Genomic DNA, 17117 nt, shown 5'->3' with positions numbered 1-17117 from the left:
GCCCATAGGTGTGAATGTGAGTGTGATTGTTTGTCTCTACGTATGTGTAGTCCTGTGATAGACTGGTGACCCGTCCAGGTGTCCCCTGTCTTCACCCTCAGTCAGCTGGGAGAGACTCCAGCCCCCTGTGACCCTAATGAGGATTAAGGATGGATGGATGATCTATTGGGACCAGCGGTTTAAACATTAAACAATTTGTCTGAAAATGGTCGTATTCTTTCCTATGATGGAATCAAGGAAAAGTTGAACCTGGTAGGACGAGGTCACTTTTGGAAATATTTACAAATTGGACACTGTATCGCAGGTTCACTTTCACCAGGACAAACATCAGATCCAACATTATATGCAGCTACCAACAATGTTTCCATTGGTTGCAGCGGAAGCTATTCTATATTTTCATTATTTTCATCATGCCATGTATGATGACAATAAAGCCATTCTAATTCTAATTCCAATAAATAACAGTTTTTGTAGGAACCTTGAGAAAATATGGTTAGAAAGATTTATAACAATATAATACAATACAGACAGATAGATAGATAGATAGATAGATAGATAGATAGATAGATAGATAGATAGATAGATAGATAGATAGATAGATAGATAGATAGATAGATAGATAGATAGATAGATAGATATTAATGTGTAAATGATTTTTTTATGATTTTTAATAGAAATTTCTATTTTTAATAGAAATTATCTGTCATTTATTTTTTTTTAAAAACTATACAAATCCGTGAAGTCAAAGTTTTCAAAAATGACTTCCCATTTTTCAAAATGAGTCATCAAGATTTCAAATTTAATTTTAAAATGTTATTTATATTGTAATAAAATAATTTAATTATGCTCTAAATGTGCTCACTTTGGCACACAGCCTGAGCACATTTTATATTTATATTCAGAAAACAAAGAAAAGAAACATTTTAACTGCTGCTGCAGCTGAGAAAAGCTTCAACTTCCCTTCATTTAAGTAAAAATGCGCATTTATATTGTGTATTTATTGACTGAAAAGAGGGTTGTAAGTAATTCCTATCAGGATAAAGTAGCAGAATACTGAAGCAGTTCATGAGTTCTCCTCTAGATGGTGCTGCAGATTAAATGTTCATCCAGAGACTGAAACTGTCGAACAGATGAAAAGATTAAATGCTTGTTTTCCTTATTCATCATTATTAGAGTATTATATATTATAGAAAAATGACACATTGCTGAAAATATGAAAAAAAAAAACTTGTGTCTGTTGTAGTACTGTATACTATATCAACTCAATCTATATATTATATTTTATGATATCACATGGTTTGGAGATTGGACTCATGTTGACCTATTTTGTAAAGAAGTCATAATTATTTTAAATTTGGATTTAGCAGCTGATTATTCTCTCAATTAATTGTCTGAATTATTTGTAAAAAAAAAAAAAAACAATCTAAAAATAGGGAGAGTTTCCTTCACAAATGCTCTAAATGATTGTCAGAATAGTCGTTTATTTTTCTATTGTTTTCAGCTGTACTTGTATATATATATTTTTTAAGATTTTTTGTTTCTAGTTACCAGTGGCGTCTGCAGAAATGTTTCATAGGGGTGGCCAGGTGGGGCCACTTAAAATCTTGGGGTGGCACATCAAAACTAAAAAGTCATAATTTCAGGAATTTTATTTTACTAGTACTATTATTACTGTCTTTTTTATTATACTGTAGTATGTAGGCTAGCAGAAAACGATCAAAAAGACTTGAGGAAGCGCCTATTAATAAACTTGTTGTCCTGTGTTATATTTAATGTTACTAATGACCTAATGTGCATAGACTAATAACAGTACAGTTAACATTTTGAGTTAATTTCCTCCCTTCCTTCCTCCGTCTCCTCATCACTGTGCCTCTGCTGCTCAGCCGTTGGCTCTCTCTCCTCCTGTGCTAATTTTCTTCTTGAAGTGAGAAGAGATGTCTGTTGACTTTCTCTTCATGGTCTGCAAATTGAAAGTAGAAAAGCACTCAGAGAGCGCAGTACTCCGCCAAGGCTGCTGAGTTGACATACCATTTACAATTGATGAAATATTTAGTAAAAAATTACCTTGTGCTGAGCACATGCATGTGTTATGCATGTGCATGTTATGTATGGATACGAAACTGCATGTAAATTACACTTATGAAGGTGTGTTGATCAGTTCATCACTTTTGGCAAGCCTTTGTTTTGCTAGTGTTAAAATAACTGTTCCTTTTATGCTTTTATTTTGAAGACGTATTTTTAATGTTGCAGGCTTTTATTTTTTCAGCATTCCAGCGGCACAGGAAGTGTGGTCTAAGAAGCGGGACTCAGAAACACCCCACAGTTTAATCATTTGTTCCTTGTTTGATTTCCAACTGATAAATCTGATAAACTGATAAATCACAGTCATTTTGTCGTAGGATCGCAATCATATGATCGTCAGCGGGTAGCAGACACAGAGTTCACGTCATGGTTACAGTGACGCTGTGCAGGTTGCTGTATCTGGCAATGGGAAATCTTTAATAAAGCTGTGGATCTCACTATAAGCCGCATCAATGCCAAAATTTAAGCACTTGGTCCTTGTGTCATTTGTGACCTTCCCTAAAAATTTCATCCAAATCTGTTGCTCTGTTTTTGAGTAAAGTTGCACGCGGACAGACAGATTCACAGACCAACAGAGTCACTGACTACGTTTACATGCCTAAACAGACAGAGTTACTCTTGTTTACATGATCAGCGTAATCAGTTGGGATATTCCCATCCAAACCGGGACACACAGACAATGTCATGACACAAATTGCATCATTTCCTTTTCTTCTTCCTCTACCCAAAGAAAAAAACCAGAACAGCAGCAGCATCGGCAATGTGATGGATAATGAACTGTCCGGGGCTGATAGCAGTCGCCTTTGTTTGCGCTTTGGTGCTCGTGTTGACCCAGCTGTCTTTCACAATGCTAATAAAGTAGTCCATTTCCTCTTCGCTCCAAAAGTGTTGCGCTGTGCTGCCGCGTGTGGGTTTCGCCATGTCTGTTTACCTCTACTTGTGTATTTCCGGTGGGTCGCGCACCAGACGCGGCATACAAGGAGTTACCGTACTCAAAAGACCAAGATTCCTTTCAGATGAAACATGCGGAGAACGCAAATTAATGTTTCTTTCTATGGGGATATTCTGATGCGCGTTTATATTACGAGATATTCGGGTTAGAAAAGGAGTAACCCAGGGGTCTTATTCGGGTTTTTAAAAACCGGAATATGAGCATATTTGGGTTTTTGTGGGTGCTTACATGGCCATACGCAACTGGGTTATTGCTAATATTCTGGTTATGAAAGGGTTATTGACTGCATATAAACGTAGTCACAGACAAGCTACCCTGATCCTCACATAACTCCACCACGCCTTGGCCGAGTAATAACAGCAGCAGCTAACGTTAGCTGACTATGCCTATATACTGTAACATTACGTGAAGTAACTCAAATACGTTAAAAAGCAGGTTGCTGTAGTAGCATCTTTTGGCACTTAAAAAGCACATGTCACTACGAATATTACTTCTCCCCCTTCTTTTTACAAAAGAAATTATGACTTACGCATAGTCCTCTCTTCAGATCTGTGCTGCTGATGGATGCCGATAAATGGCAACGCTGTTGAAGTTTGTAACCTACTCAGAACCAATGGAATGAATGAGTGATTGAATCACCTGTTAGACAATGAGTCAATCAAGGGGGAAGGAACCGTCTTTGTCACTTCTGATTGGCTAAGTGTGGCTGTCTGAGCCTTGTCCTTGCCACAGTGTTAGCTTAACTGGCAATCGCCTGGTGGAACCATTGCTAGTTACAGCTCTGTCAGTTAAATAACATTGTGTAATGTAGTTTTGTACTGTTATTGTTATAAATTTCTACAATTACAGTACAATAGCAGAAATGTACCACTGTTAATTTACTGTATAAACTTATTATTTAAAGTTAAAATAATTCTACTTGTCCTACAACTACTAATCCATCATGTCATATCTGTACATGTGCACATAATCCTTATTATATCTTTATTTTTAAGACTCACTTTGTATTTCTCGATGTGTTTCTGTTCATCTTCTGTTTCCAGCTACTGTAATCTGACAAATCTTTAAGTTTGGTCTTATTTTATTATTAATCTAGAATGAAAGCCTTTATAAAGTTGACTCCAGATGAGCATCTCTCTCTCTCTCTCTCTCTCTCTCTCTCTCTCTCTCTCTCTCTCTCTCTTTGAAATAAACTTGTGTAGAGTTCAAACCCAGGGACACACAGAGAGGATCTGAGAGGAGAAAATGGAAAAATTCTCATGAGAAAGCTGATGTTTACTGTCCGGAAGTTGTACAGCCTGCATGCACTGTCTGCGGCTTTCATTTACACACACACACACACACACACACACACACACACACACACACACACACACACACACACACACACACACACACACACACACACACACACACACACACACACACACTCTTACACATATATGTCCGTCCATACGTTGACAGTGCCCTCGAGGTTGGAGGAGGCAGACGGAAGCAATGTTGATTATCCCCAAAATGCCGTTTAAACAGGTTCTTAGTGCATCTTTTATTCACATTACAGCAGATTATAAAGTCTTTTCAGCAAAATGTAAACTTTAAAGTGTGAATTTGAACATTTTTTAGGAATAGTATGACTTTTAATGAAAGTAATAATAGAACTTAGAGAGAGAATTTAGCAACAAACAGGGCATTTAGTGAAGCATTTTCATTTCTAAATAGCTATTCTGGATGTTACCTAAACTGTAAGCAAAAATCCAGTAAAGAAACTGTGAAACAGCAAATCAGCAAAAACAGCAAAAATGTTGCAGTACGGTGAAGTTGTGCCATTAAGCACAAACTGCTTTTTTCCTGCATCTTTATTCACATTACAGCAGATTATAAAGGCTTTACAGCTAAATGTGAACTTTCAAATAGAAAAATAAGAGCACAGGTTGAATTTGAACATTTTCAGGAAACAGTAATAGGAATTTAGAGAGAGAATTTAGGAACAAAACAATGAAAACAAGTGGAAAAGTCAGTCTGAAAGTTATAAACTGGCTGAAATAACCTCTTTCAAGGGGATTTAGTGATGCATTTTAATTTCCCAAATGCTATTCTAGACGTTACCTGAACTGTAACAAAAATCCCAAAAGGTAATGGTGAAAGTCTGGTAGCAAAGGTGCCAGAAAAAATACATAAAACATATTGCAAAATGAAAAACTTACAGCCTCTTTTATCCACACTACAGCAGATAATAAAGGCCTTACAGCTAAATGTGAACTTTTATGTTGAAAAATGAGAGCAAAAGATGTATTTTAGAATATTTTAATAAGCAAAAACAGGAAATTTGGTAAATTACCGGTATACAGTAGTATTATATCATTTTAAAAGAAAACAATGAAAAAAGCTTGGAAAAGTCAGTGTGAAAGTGAAAAATTGGCTGAAATATCCTCTTTTAAGGGGATTGAGTGATGCATTTTAATTTCCTAATTGTTTTTTGAGATCAGTGCGTTTACTCAGATAACAAAAATAGTTAATTGTTTCAGGATTTACTGTTTAAACGACAAAGTTATGCCATTTAACTGCTTCATACTGGGTCTTTTATTGATATTACAGCAGATTTAAAAGGCTTTACAGCAAAATGTAAACATTTTTAGGTAACAAAAATCGAAATTTTAATGAAACATTAGAACCTAAAGAGAGAATTTTGGAACAAAGCCATGAAAAAAAAGTGGAAAAGTTATGAATATGCCAAAATCAGGGCCTTTAATTTCCCAAGTGCACTTTCTTTCCTTGCAAATGTCACTGACAGCTTGGTAGTCTAATTTTACTAAACTAAATAAAAAGTTGTACCCATCTATTTAGCTAATCTTACCATAACCATCTCTTCTATCAACCATTAATGTCTTCTTCATGCTCATATTTCACAGCGAGGACTGTTTCTACAAGCTTTTGATGTGCTTACATAACCGAGGAGCAGGATGTTCCTGCATTTCTGCATATCCTGTCCTCTAGTTTAATTATTTGGAAAGAGCTTGTAAATTTGCCATCTATGACGGCTGTGTCGTCCCATCTAAATGTAGTGTTTCTCTGTTTATTAATAGTGAATAATCGCTGACCTTTCTGCCCCTTCGTCCCATCAGAAGGCTTATTTGTGGCTCTTTTTCCTGATTGAGCCAAACTGGGCGGTAAAAGGGTCAAACGTTAGAGCGATTAGGTAATCTTTGCATAAGCTCTTTGTCTTCGAGCTTCCCAGATGAGAACAATCACTAAAAAATACAATTCTGGGCTGGAAAGGCTTGATTTGGCAAAGTATTGTATGAATGCTGGCCGAGTGCATTCCCACAGAAAACAAAGACGCAAAACAGACCCGGGACAATCGGTTTGTGTGATATCAGATATTCATTGTGTTTCTGTAGCACAGAAGGGCCAGAATAGTTTGGTTTCCAGTGCAGAACTCATCTCATCAGGGTTTGGCATCGATTTCCTGAATAACTGATGGAGAAATAACCAAATTAATCAGAGAAAAGGCTGGGACTTCATTTATGTGCGTGCATGTAAACATCTCTAGAACAGAAACTGGATCCAATCAGATTTTCTCACATGCAACATGTTGAGTTTTTTCAGTTGTGTGAATTATTTTCCACCTTTAAAGCTATTCTCTGGCCAATTTTGTGGATAAAGATTTCATTAAAATGACTGCTTATGCTTTTTAACAGACTCCTGCAAGGGGAAAGCAGTGGTAGAGTGTTAGTTTAGTTACTTTTACGATTCAGATTTGACACAATAAATGACACAACAAACTTTTAAAACCCCACTCATTACTAGAAATTATACCAGAGCTTTACAGTTTGTTTGTTATTGGCATTTTACAAAAAATAAGGCATGGTTGAGAAATTTTAGACATCTATTAGTTGATAATGGCAAAACCCAACAATGATTTTTGTCCCTCTTGCAACAATCAATGATCAGAGCTCAATTGATAACAGATTTTTGGATCAGAACTTTAGTTTTTTTCTTTTTCTGTCTCTCAGGTTTTGGAGTCCTCACATTTAGAAAGTAGTTCAGACCTACAGTCGCACCACAACCACCACAATAACAACAACAACCATAACAACAACCACTACCACACCAATCACCATAACAACCACAACCACCGCAAAGCAAACACAACCGCAAGCACCACAACCACAAACACCACAATCATAACAACCACAACCACCACAACAACAACAACCACTACCACACCAAACATCATAACAACCACAAACACCGCAAAGCAACCGCAACCACAAACACCACAACCACCACAAAAGCAACCACAACCATCATAACAGCCACAAACACAATAACCACTAACACCACAACCATAACAACAACCACTACCACACCAATCATCATAACAACCACAAACACCACAACCACAACAACCATAGCCAAAACAACCACTCAGTCAGAGGGGCCAACCAGCATTTTTTTTATTATTATTTTTTTTACTGCAGATTAGTGCTCTTTCAATTATTTACTTAAGTAGGATATTTTTCATGCAGGATTTTGACATTTTTGTATTTTTAGTTTTGCTGAAGCAACAGATCTGAATGCCGCTGAGAGAACATTACACAAATGGATTTTGAATGCTGATGCAGAATTATTGTGCAATCTAACTGATATTCAGGTACTCAGTTCAGGTGAATGTAGTAATGCTGCATATGAAGGGAACTATTTAAGCTGGAAGTAATTTATAAAAGTGAGGCAACAGGACTCTATACAAGTGGGGACTGAAGAGCGAACAACAAAACTGGAGGATTTATATTTATGTAAGCCAGTATTTTTTGATATTATGCATGTAGAACAACATCTAACATACTAACAACATGATAGCAACCACTAATTAGCTGGCTCAGAAGACGTCGGTCGGGTTGGAGGGAGTCCTCCAAGTCCACCAAGTTGGTCTTGAAGGACTTAGGAAGCAGGTTCCACAGGCGCCTCTCCTGTGGAACCTGCTCCCAGTTTGGGTTCGGGAGGCAGACACCCTCTCTATTTTTAAGACCAGGCTTAAAACGTTCCTTTTTGACAAATCTTATAGTTGGGGCTGACTGGGTGACCCACAGGGGTTCGGCTTGTGTCTTCATTTGCACAGCTGACTCCTTCTTGGACGTCCCTTCGTTCTGCCTCTAGTCATGCTGCTATAGGCCTATAGGCTGCTGGGGGACTTTTCTTGACGCACTGAGCCCTTCTCTATCTACCTTTACATTTAATATGTATACCGTTATTGCAGTACATTCACTCTGTTTCCCCCTGTGCTATTTCTCCGAGTGTCCCTGGTCCCAGAGCTGGATGCTTCAGATCTGCGGTTGATGTTCCACCAGCTGGTCCAGTCTCCACCATGTCCACTGTGGGATGCTGTTGCTGACCTTCCTCCAGCCCTCTGCTTCCAACTCCCTTTTTCCACCAGTCAACTCTGCATTGCCTTCACTATACTGTTATGCTAACTTACATACTGTTTGAATTTTACTGCTAGCTATATACACACGTGGACAAAATTGTTGGTACCCCTCAGTTAAAGAAGGAAAAACCCACAATTCTCACTGAAATCACTTGAAACTCACAAAAGTAACAATAAATAAAAATGTATTGAAAATTAAATAATCAAAAACAGCCATTACTTTTGAATTGTAGATTAACATAATTATTTAAAAAAACAAACTAATGAAACAGGCCTGGACAAAAATGATGGTACCTCTATAAAAGATTGAAAACTATTTGACCAGAGTGACAGGATTAACTCAGGTGTGTCATTTAATTGACATCACAGGTGTTTCCAAACTCATAATCAGTCAGTCTGCCTATTTAAAGGGAGACAAGTAGTCACCCTGCTGTTTGGTGAAAAGGTGTGTACCACACTGAACATGGACAACAGAAAGCGAAGGAGAGAATTGTCCCAGGACATCCGAAAAAAAATTATAGACAAACATCTTAAAGGTAAAGGCTATAAGACCATCTCTAAACAGCTTGAAGTTCCTGTGACAACAGTGGCTCATATTATTCAGAAGTTCAAGACCCATGGGACAGTAGCCAACCTCCCTGGACGTGGCCGCAAGAGGAAAATTGATGACAAATTGAAGAGACGGATCATTCGAATTGTATCCAAAGAGCCCAGAGCAACCTCCAAAGAAATTAAAGGTGAACTCCAAGGCCAAGGTACATCAGTGTCAGATCGCACCATTCGTCGTTGTTTGAACCAAAGTGGACTTCATGGGAGACGACCAAGGAGGACACCACTGCTGAGAAAAACTCATAAAAAAGCCAGACTGGAATTTGCAAAAATGCATGTTGACAAGCCACAAAGCTTCTGGGAGAATGTCCTTTGGACAGATGAGACCAAACTGGAGCTTTTTGGTAAGGCACATCAACTCTATGTTCATAGACTCAAAAACCAAGCATACGAAGAAAAGAACACTGTCCCTACGGTGAAACATGGAGGAGGCTCAGTAATGTTTTGGGGCTGCTTTGCTGCATCTGGCACAGGGTGTCTTGAAAGTGTGCAAGGTACGATGAAATCTGAAGACTATCAAGGCATTCTGGAGAGAAATGTGCTGCCTAGTGTCAGAAAGCTTGGTCTCAGTCGCAGGTCATGGGTCTTCCAACAGGACAACGATCCAAAACACACAGCCAAAAACACCCAAGAATGGCTGAGAGAAAAGCGTTGGACTATTCTAAAGTGGCCTTCTATGAGCCCAGACCTGAATCCCATTGAACATATGTGGAAGGAGCTGAAACATGCCATTTGGAGAAGACACCCATCAAACCTGAGACAACTGGAGCTGTTTGCTCATGAGGAGTGGGCCAAAATACCTGTTGACAGCTGCAGAACGCTCATTGACAAATACAGAAATCGTTTAATTGCAGTGATTGCCTCAAAAGGTTGTGCAACAAAATATTAAGTTATGGGTACCATCATTTTTGTCCAGGCCTATTTCATTAGTTTGTTTTTTTAAATAATTATGTTAATCAACAATTCAAAAGTAATGGCTGTTTTTGATTATTTAATTTTCAATAAATTTTTATTTATTGTTACTTTTGTGAGTTTCAAGTGATTTCAGTGAGAATTGTGGGTTTTTCCTTCTTTAACTGAGGGGTACCAACAATTTTGTCCACGTGTGTATGGAGTATGTTTAATGTCAGAGCCGTACATCATAAGAGTAAATTATGAGTCAGTTTTCAATGTTAGCTTATACTTTGTCTGTGTCACATATCCTGTCATGCATGTATCCAAATGTGTGTTGTGTTTTCCTTGCTTTCCCACCCCTCCCTCTTCTCCCATCCCTCCCCCTTGCCCTCTTCTGTCCTTCTCAACCCGCCCGGCCAGCAGGCAGATGGGTCCCCCCTATATAGAGCCGGGTTCTGCTCGAGGTTTCTTCCCTGTTAAAAGGGTGTTTTTCCTTGCCACTGTCGCCTTTGGGCTTGCTCTGGGGGTCAGGCATTTGGGTTCTGTAAAGCGTCTTGAGACGAGTTGATTGTAATTGACGCTATATAAATAAAATTGAATTGAATTGAATTGAGAAATCTTAGGAAACTGTTGCCTATCGTGTGTGGCCTTTAAAAGGGACTTTGATGTGACATTAACGAGGAGGGGGTCTGACACAACCTCCATCAGGGAGGGATGATGTCCAGATGCAACCCTGTCACAGAGTTACGTCTTTAGGATGCTTTCTGATGGGCTCTGTAGTTTCAAAATAGTCTAAAATGGTGGTGCATCATTTACAGATGTGTGAAGACGAAACATATACATGACATCAGACAGCAGCAGTTCCTTTAAAGAACAGTTGAGTTCAAGATGGTAGAATAAGTGGGGTCAAAAGAATGTTCCTGCAGCCCTTTGGTCCTTTGTAGGCCTGATAGTCACTTATCCAAAATGTAGCAGGTATAAACATTTGGGTGTCCTCGTCCAGAAGTGTGTGCTGAAGGTCTGAGGGCAGAAGCTTCACACCGTCCTGACAGATCTGGAAGGTGCTGTTCTTCAAGGTTCCACATCTGGTGTGAAGGCTCCATTGATCACAGTGGACTCCATCTCCAGTCTGTGATATTAACTGGATGAAAATCTGTTCTTTCTCCACCTTAAAGTTGGTCCTACACCTGAAATTAGTCAGATATATACGCCTCTCTGTTTGTTCTGTTTGAGTTTGTCTCCACTTCTCTCTTTTTCCAATCTAAGACATGCTCTGTGATTTTTTTTCTGACATTGCTTCAGGGTTAACTGCTTTTTAACCACTTTGTTGAGGTTTCATGTATTGTTGTTTCTTCTCTGGTTCCTCCTCTGAGAATCTGAGTATCTTCCTCTGATGTGGGTTGAGTTCTTAGCAAGATGTTCTGGTCCACTTTTAGCACTTTTATCTTTCTGCTCTTTACCCACTGCTGAGAAAGACTTCTGCAGAAAGTACTCATTTCCTATACTTGTGCAGAAGTATGTATTTACAGTCTGTAGCTGCTAACTGGATTTTTGTATTTTAAGTCATTTAAAGTACCTGAACATTCATTAATTCATCCAATCTATGACTGAAAATGGATAAAAATTTGATCTTTCTCTGTCTTAAACTTGGTTATGACTGGTTGATCTGACATCTGAGATTAGTGAGATGCTTTTTAAAGCTGCTGTCCGGAGTTTCCGTTTGTTTTCAATTTATGTATCATTTTTTAACAAAGCTTAAATGTGTTAGTCTAGTTCAGTGATCATCAACTGGCGGCCCGCGGGCCGAATCCGGCCCGCCGAACCGTCCAATCCGGCCCACGACTGGATTCCAAAATTGTGAGGATCAAAGAGAAAATATCATGTGGTCCACACTATTAAAGCAGTCAGTCCAGTCATTATTAAAGGATCTGTTTTCCACATCAACTTTTCGTTTCGTGGCCTTAGAGAGTGCCATTTTACCCGTGTTAAGAGGCCTTTTCCTGTCACTTCTGCGGTGTTTCTTTTTCAAGTGCTCTGTGAATAAAGTTGACTTGAGATGAGGCAAAATATCTCTATCACTCCTAGTGGTTGACTGTGGTACAGGTGATAGGAGCACTGACTCATAAAGGCTAAAAATGCCTTCAGTTTTGTAATGAAATGGAAAAAATATAAAAAATAAACATCAAATAATAATGTTATGCCAAAATTCGATTTTTATTTAATTTTTGTTTGAGGGTCCGGCCCCCAAAGTGACTGTCCGGTAAAATTCTGGCCCTCTGGCAAATATAGTTGGTGACCCCTGGTCTAGTTCGATACTATAGTATAAAGTTAGTATAACGCGATATGAAAATTTATTCCTGAGCTCCGCCTTCCTCTCATAGACCCCCATGTTATTCCAAAAAGCGCTGGTCGCTGCCGACCAATCAAGTTCGAGCTTCAGCTTTGTCATGCTGTCAATCAACGGTTACGCGCACAGCAAGCAAGCCCATGCAGAGGTGTGCGAGCTACGCACTACGCAATCGCGCGCACATTTGTTTTGCTTGTGGAGGAGAGAGCATCAGGGCTCAGCAACTTCCAGAAAAGTTAACAATCCCACGGCTTGTCAGGCCAAGAGACTGCAGGACGTTTTTTGGCTCAGGGTGCTCGCGTCGCTCCCCGACCACGGCCTCCATAGCCCGCCTGACGGCTTCGTTTAGATGCCCGACCTCTGGAGGAAGATGTTGGGGCGTCTGGGACATACTCTTCGTCAGAGGAGTCATGCAATTCTGAACTCTAGATAGAAATAAATAAACAATGTAACACATATACACGCGTAAATGCACTAAGTTTGATAAACAACGTCATCGAGAGGGATACACGAGTGTAATCACATATTGAAACTTTACTATTTCGTCCTAGCAGATTCATGTTATTTTGGTATTAGGACAAGTTAGACTCAATACAGCATTCTAACGTAATTCCTTTATTATTTACTAAATGTACTAAATGTAGAAGAGTGGAAAACAGCAAAACAGGCAAGATGCTGCAGCACTCCGGGCACTTCTCTCATGTACTGTGCGCGTGCACAAATAAAGGGGCGAAATCAGAGGGAGGGACCAACAGTGTTTTGGGAGACGCTGCGATTCGAACTCCGGACAGCAGCTTTAAGTTCCAAACTTCTAATCTAAAACACTCTCTGTGCTGTTTTCTGATTCTGGTTCACCATGTGCTATTTTATGCTGGTTCATAAAAACAAATTTTGCATATAAGGGATCCAGGAAATCCTTGGATTTATTGAGTTTTCATGTGTATTTCTGTAGAGTATCTCATTTATTAATTCTGTGAGGTCTTAGCCCAGCAGCATTTAATTAAACGTGTCACTAAATGTTTTTTTTATTGTTATTTTATCTGATTGGTCTGTTTTTATTACATGATTGTTTTGCTTTTATCCATTTTATATCTTATATATGGCACTGTGAGATTGTGACTAAATGAAAAGTGCATAACAAATAAAATTTATTATTGTTATTAATATCATTATTAGCCATAGTATTTGTATTAGTCAGGTTAAGTTCTGTAATTTAAAATAGGGCAGTGTTCTGGCAACATTATTAAATTAGATGGGTTTTTCTCCATAATTGACAACACTGCAGAGTTTTAGCCTTAATAATATTGTAATTAGTCATATTTTTTTATAATTAATATTGGGTTTAAGTCCCTTATATGTAAATTAGTGATGTAAAATCACATCAAATATGACATTGTTTTAAACCCAATATTTAAACTTATTAGGTTAATTTGTAATGCCGATCTCTGTTTTTCTGTTAGTGCTGAACCCAAACCTTTGAGAAACACTCCGGTACATCCTCAGGGGAGCATGAGCATGCCAGCCAATTACGATCTGTCCATCCCAGTGTGAACCTTGAGCTAAATGTGGTAGCAAACATCAAAACCGTCCTCATGGTTCCTCCTCTGAGGATTGAAAATTTCTTCCTGTGCTGTGGGTTGAGTTGTTACCGAGCTCTTCTCTTCCACTTTTAGTGATTCTTGTCAAGGGCTAATAATTTTAGCGTCAGATACAAACTATCTCTTTTTCTGTCCCGTCTTGAGGTCCAAACAGAAGTCGTCTCTGATTCCAACATGAGAAACTGCGTGTTTGTTTACAGTGAGATTGGAAGTTTGGTCCCAGTTGGACCGGCTCAGCGTCTTGGGATTAGGCCTCAAAATAAACACACTGTCCCTGGATCAGCTTATTGAACGACTGTCCTGAGACATGCTGCAGTCCCAAAGGACAGACGGACATATAAGAGGACAGACGGACAGAAGCATGACTTGGTCAGGTCACAGCAGGACAAAGAAGAGAAGTTGTAGATGTTTTTAGTTTCTGTCTCTCAGCTGTGATGTTTAACGTCATGCTCGACTTTAACTGGACAAAAGAGTACATGATGAGCCATTTACTGCTAAGAAGCAGTAAAAAATATGCTGAGGTTAATTGATTACTCTAAATTGCCCGTAGGTGTGAATATGAGTGTGATTGTTTGTCTGTATATGTAGCCCTGAGACAGACTGGTGACCTGTCCAGGGTGTCCCCTGCCTTCGCCCGAGTCAGCTGGGATAGGCTCCAGCACCCCCCATGACCCTAGTGAGGATAAAGTGGTGTATAGAGAATGGATGGATGGATGATCTCGGAGGTTAAACCTCTACTGATATTTCATCTCTGCAACACAGAGGAACATTTCTTCACAAGGCACTGAAGAAATGATAAATCCTTTGTGTATTTTCTGTGTTTTAAAAAGCTGAAAAGGCAGAAATAATCCTACATCAGCAGATACATGTGCTGCTGCTGCTGCTGCTGCTGCTGCTACTATAACTGCCTGTATACAATTTCTACTGGATCTAATTTTTGGGGGGAGTAACATGCCACAGGTCTCATTTACACCTCACAGTTTTGATTATCATTTTGATAGAAGACGCTAGCTGTCTTGTCTTCTTTTTCTGTTCCTTTTTGTTTACGATTACTGTCTCAGCATGTTTTACCCAATTCATGGCCTGTGTGAGGGTTTGAGAGGGGAGGTCTACATTATGTTTAGTCACCAAGTCTCCCAGCCCTGGCTGGAGATTATTTATAAAAACAGTCTTCAGGTGTTGTTGGAAAGGTTCGCTCATTTGTCCATCATCTGTCAGTCCATTGTGTCTAGCAAACAGCCTCCAGTCTTACTTTAAAGTTCTCTGCAGATTTTCCGTGTTGTTGTTTAGTCTGTCCTATTTCACCATAATCAGCTCTTTGAGCGAAGGTCTGGGTAATACGGTCGTTCAATGCTGTTATTCTGGTTTGCAGGTCGGCATTGTTGTGAGGTAATTTATCTCCATCAGTTCCTAGTGGGTTCCAGTTTCCTCTAACTTGTCCCCAGGCTTCCCCTGAAGCTGTGGTGTGAACTTGTTGTACTTCTACGCCGTCAAGGTGATATGAGTTTATGATATCCTGTATGACGGCACAGAATTTTCCTGGGTCAACTGTGTGTGGAGTCTCTCCCTCATCTGCCTCTTCTATGGTCAGCTACATGCATATTTACAAACGTCCTTAAAGGAGGTGGTCTAATGTCTGGTGCTCCGGCCGCCATCACGCCATCGGCCGCCAGCGCACCAGGCTGTTATTGCTGTTGTTTTTCTCTTTTGTGCTTTTTCTAGCCACGTCTTTTTTGCTAATTTAAGTTGTTTTTCGTTTTTCTCTTTTTTTTGCTGGCTGTGTATCTAATGTCTTAGTTTTATCTGGCAAGTTTAGAGCTTTGCAGGCTAGTCCCATCTGGTGGATAATTCTGCGCTTTTCTTCTAACCCTTCAACCTCTTTCTTTGTTTTTCTTTGGACAAAAAATCCTGAAGTTTGCTGTGTCTGCTTTGTCTTTTTCTCCTCAATTATGTCATTTTCTAGATCAGATAATTGTTTCCAAAACAGTGGACTTTTTTATCAGTTCTTTGGCCTGTTTCTTTCAGTTCTTGGTAGTTTTTGTCATAAAACTTCATTTTCTTGGTCCTTTCTTTTGGTTTTTCTCCACTGACCAATTGGCTGAGAGCTACCTCCCATTGTTTGGCTAAGGACCAAAGGTCCTTTTGTGAGCCTTTGTCTTCAGTCATTTCTCTGACGTGTACTACAAAGTGTGTAACCGACCAGTATCAATGCTTCTTGAGCCAATTCAGAGTCCTCAGAAATCAGGCTTCTAGAATACAGTAGTTGCATTCCGGATTTCTGCTGGGGGTTCTAATCCCAGGACTGAGAATCGTTTTAGAGGCACCATAAAATCACACCTAGAACCTAATGAATGACTCAGTAACCTACTTCAGCTGACAACAGCTTTTTGTTCACACCGTTAGGGTTCAGGCTGTCCGCTGATTCAGTTACTTTTCATTCCATTTATACATGAGCTCCTCATTCACACTCTCATTCACACTCTCTGAGACGCAGTTACATTAGGCAGTACCGTTCACTTTATCTCAGTGAGGTTCCACAAGACACGAAAACTTTATTACACATAAAAACCAGTTGTCAACTTCATTCACTTTTTTAGTCATTGGCTTTCACTGTTTTTTGTCTTTTTATATTTTATTTAGCAAGCTTTTAGAGGGGGACCGTGTCCTCAGGGCTTCTAAACCCAGTATTTTCAACAACTCGTCAGTGATCCAGGCTTATACCAAACCGTCCAGTCTATTTGCCAGCCTAAGAAACTGTTGCTAAACAGGGATTACATTACACTTAGGGTTGCAGAATAAACTCTCTGCTCTACCCACCTTTTGGAGGGACTCCTAAACCCCCCGGGTCTTCTAACCCAGCCAGAGATTCTATCCTCTGTGGATCAGTGACTTTTTCATTTCCATTAACCACTTCTTCATCATTTTCATTTCTTCCAGAAGCACATTCAATTTTGCATACTAGAACATACAGGAGGAATTTTCACAACAGTTTTGGAATAGCCAATAGCAGAACTTTGATGTCAACAGGCGTCTGCTTACCTTTTATAGGGCGCCCAAGTTGTCAAAAAGTCCTTTGGATGTCCGTTGTTTGTTCAAATGTACATCTATTGTTCAATTCTCCTTCTCCATCTGGGTCACGGCACCAAATTGTTGGAAATCAGCCTATTCTATGAATAGCACAAAACAGACTATGTGTGAGGCTATTTCCGC

Source organism: Acanthochromis polyacanthus, chromosome 15, assembly GCF_021347895.1.
Source record: "Acanthochromis polyacanthus isolate Apoly-LR-REF ecotype Palm Island chromosome 15, KAUST_Apoly_ChrSc, whole genome shotgun sequence".
Taxonomy (NCBI): Eukaryota; Metazoa; Chordata; class Actinopteri; family Pomacentridae; genus Acanthochromis; species Acanthochromis polyacanthus.
The sequence above is the reverse complement of the archived record's forward strand: the minus strand, read 5'-3'. Positions refer to the sequence as shown.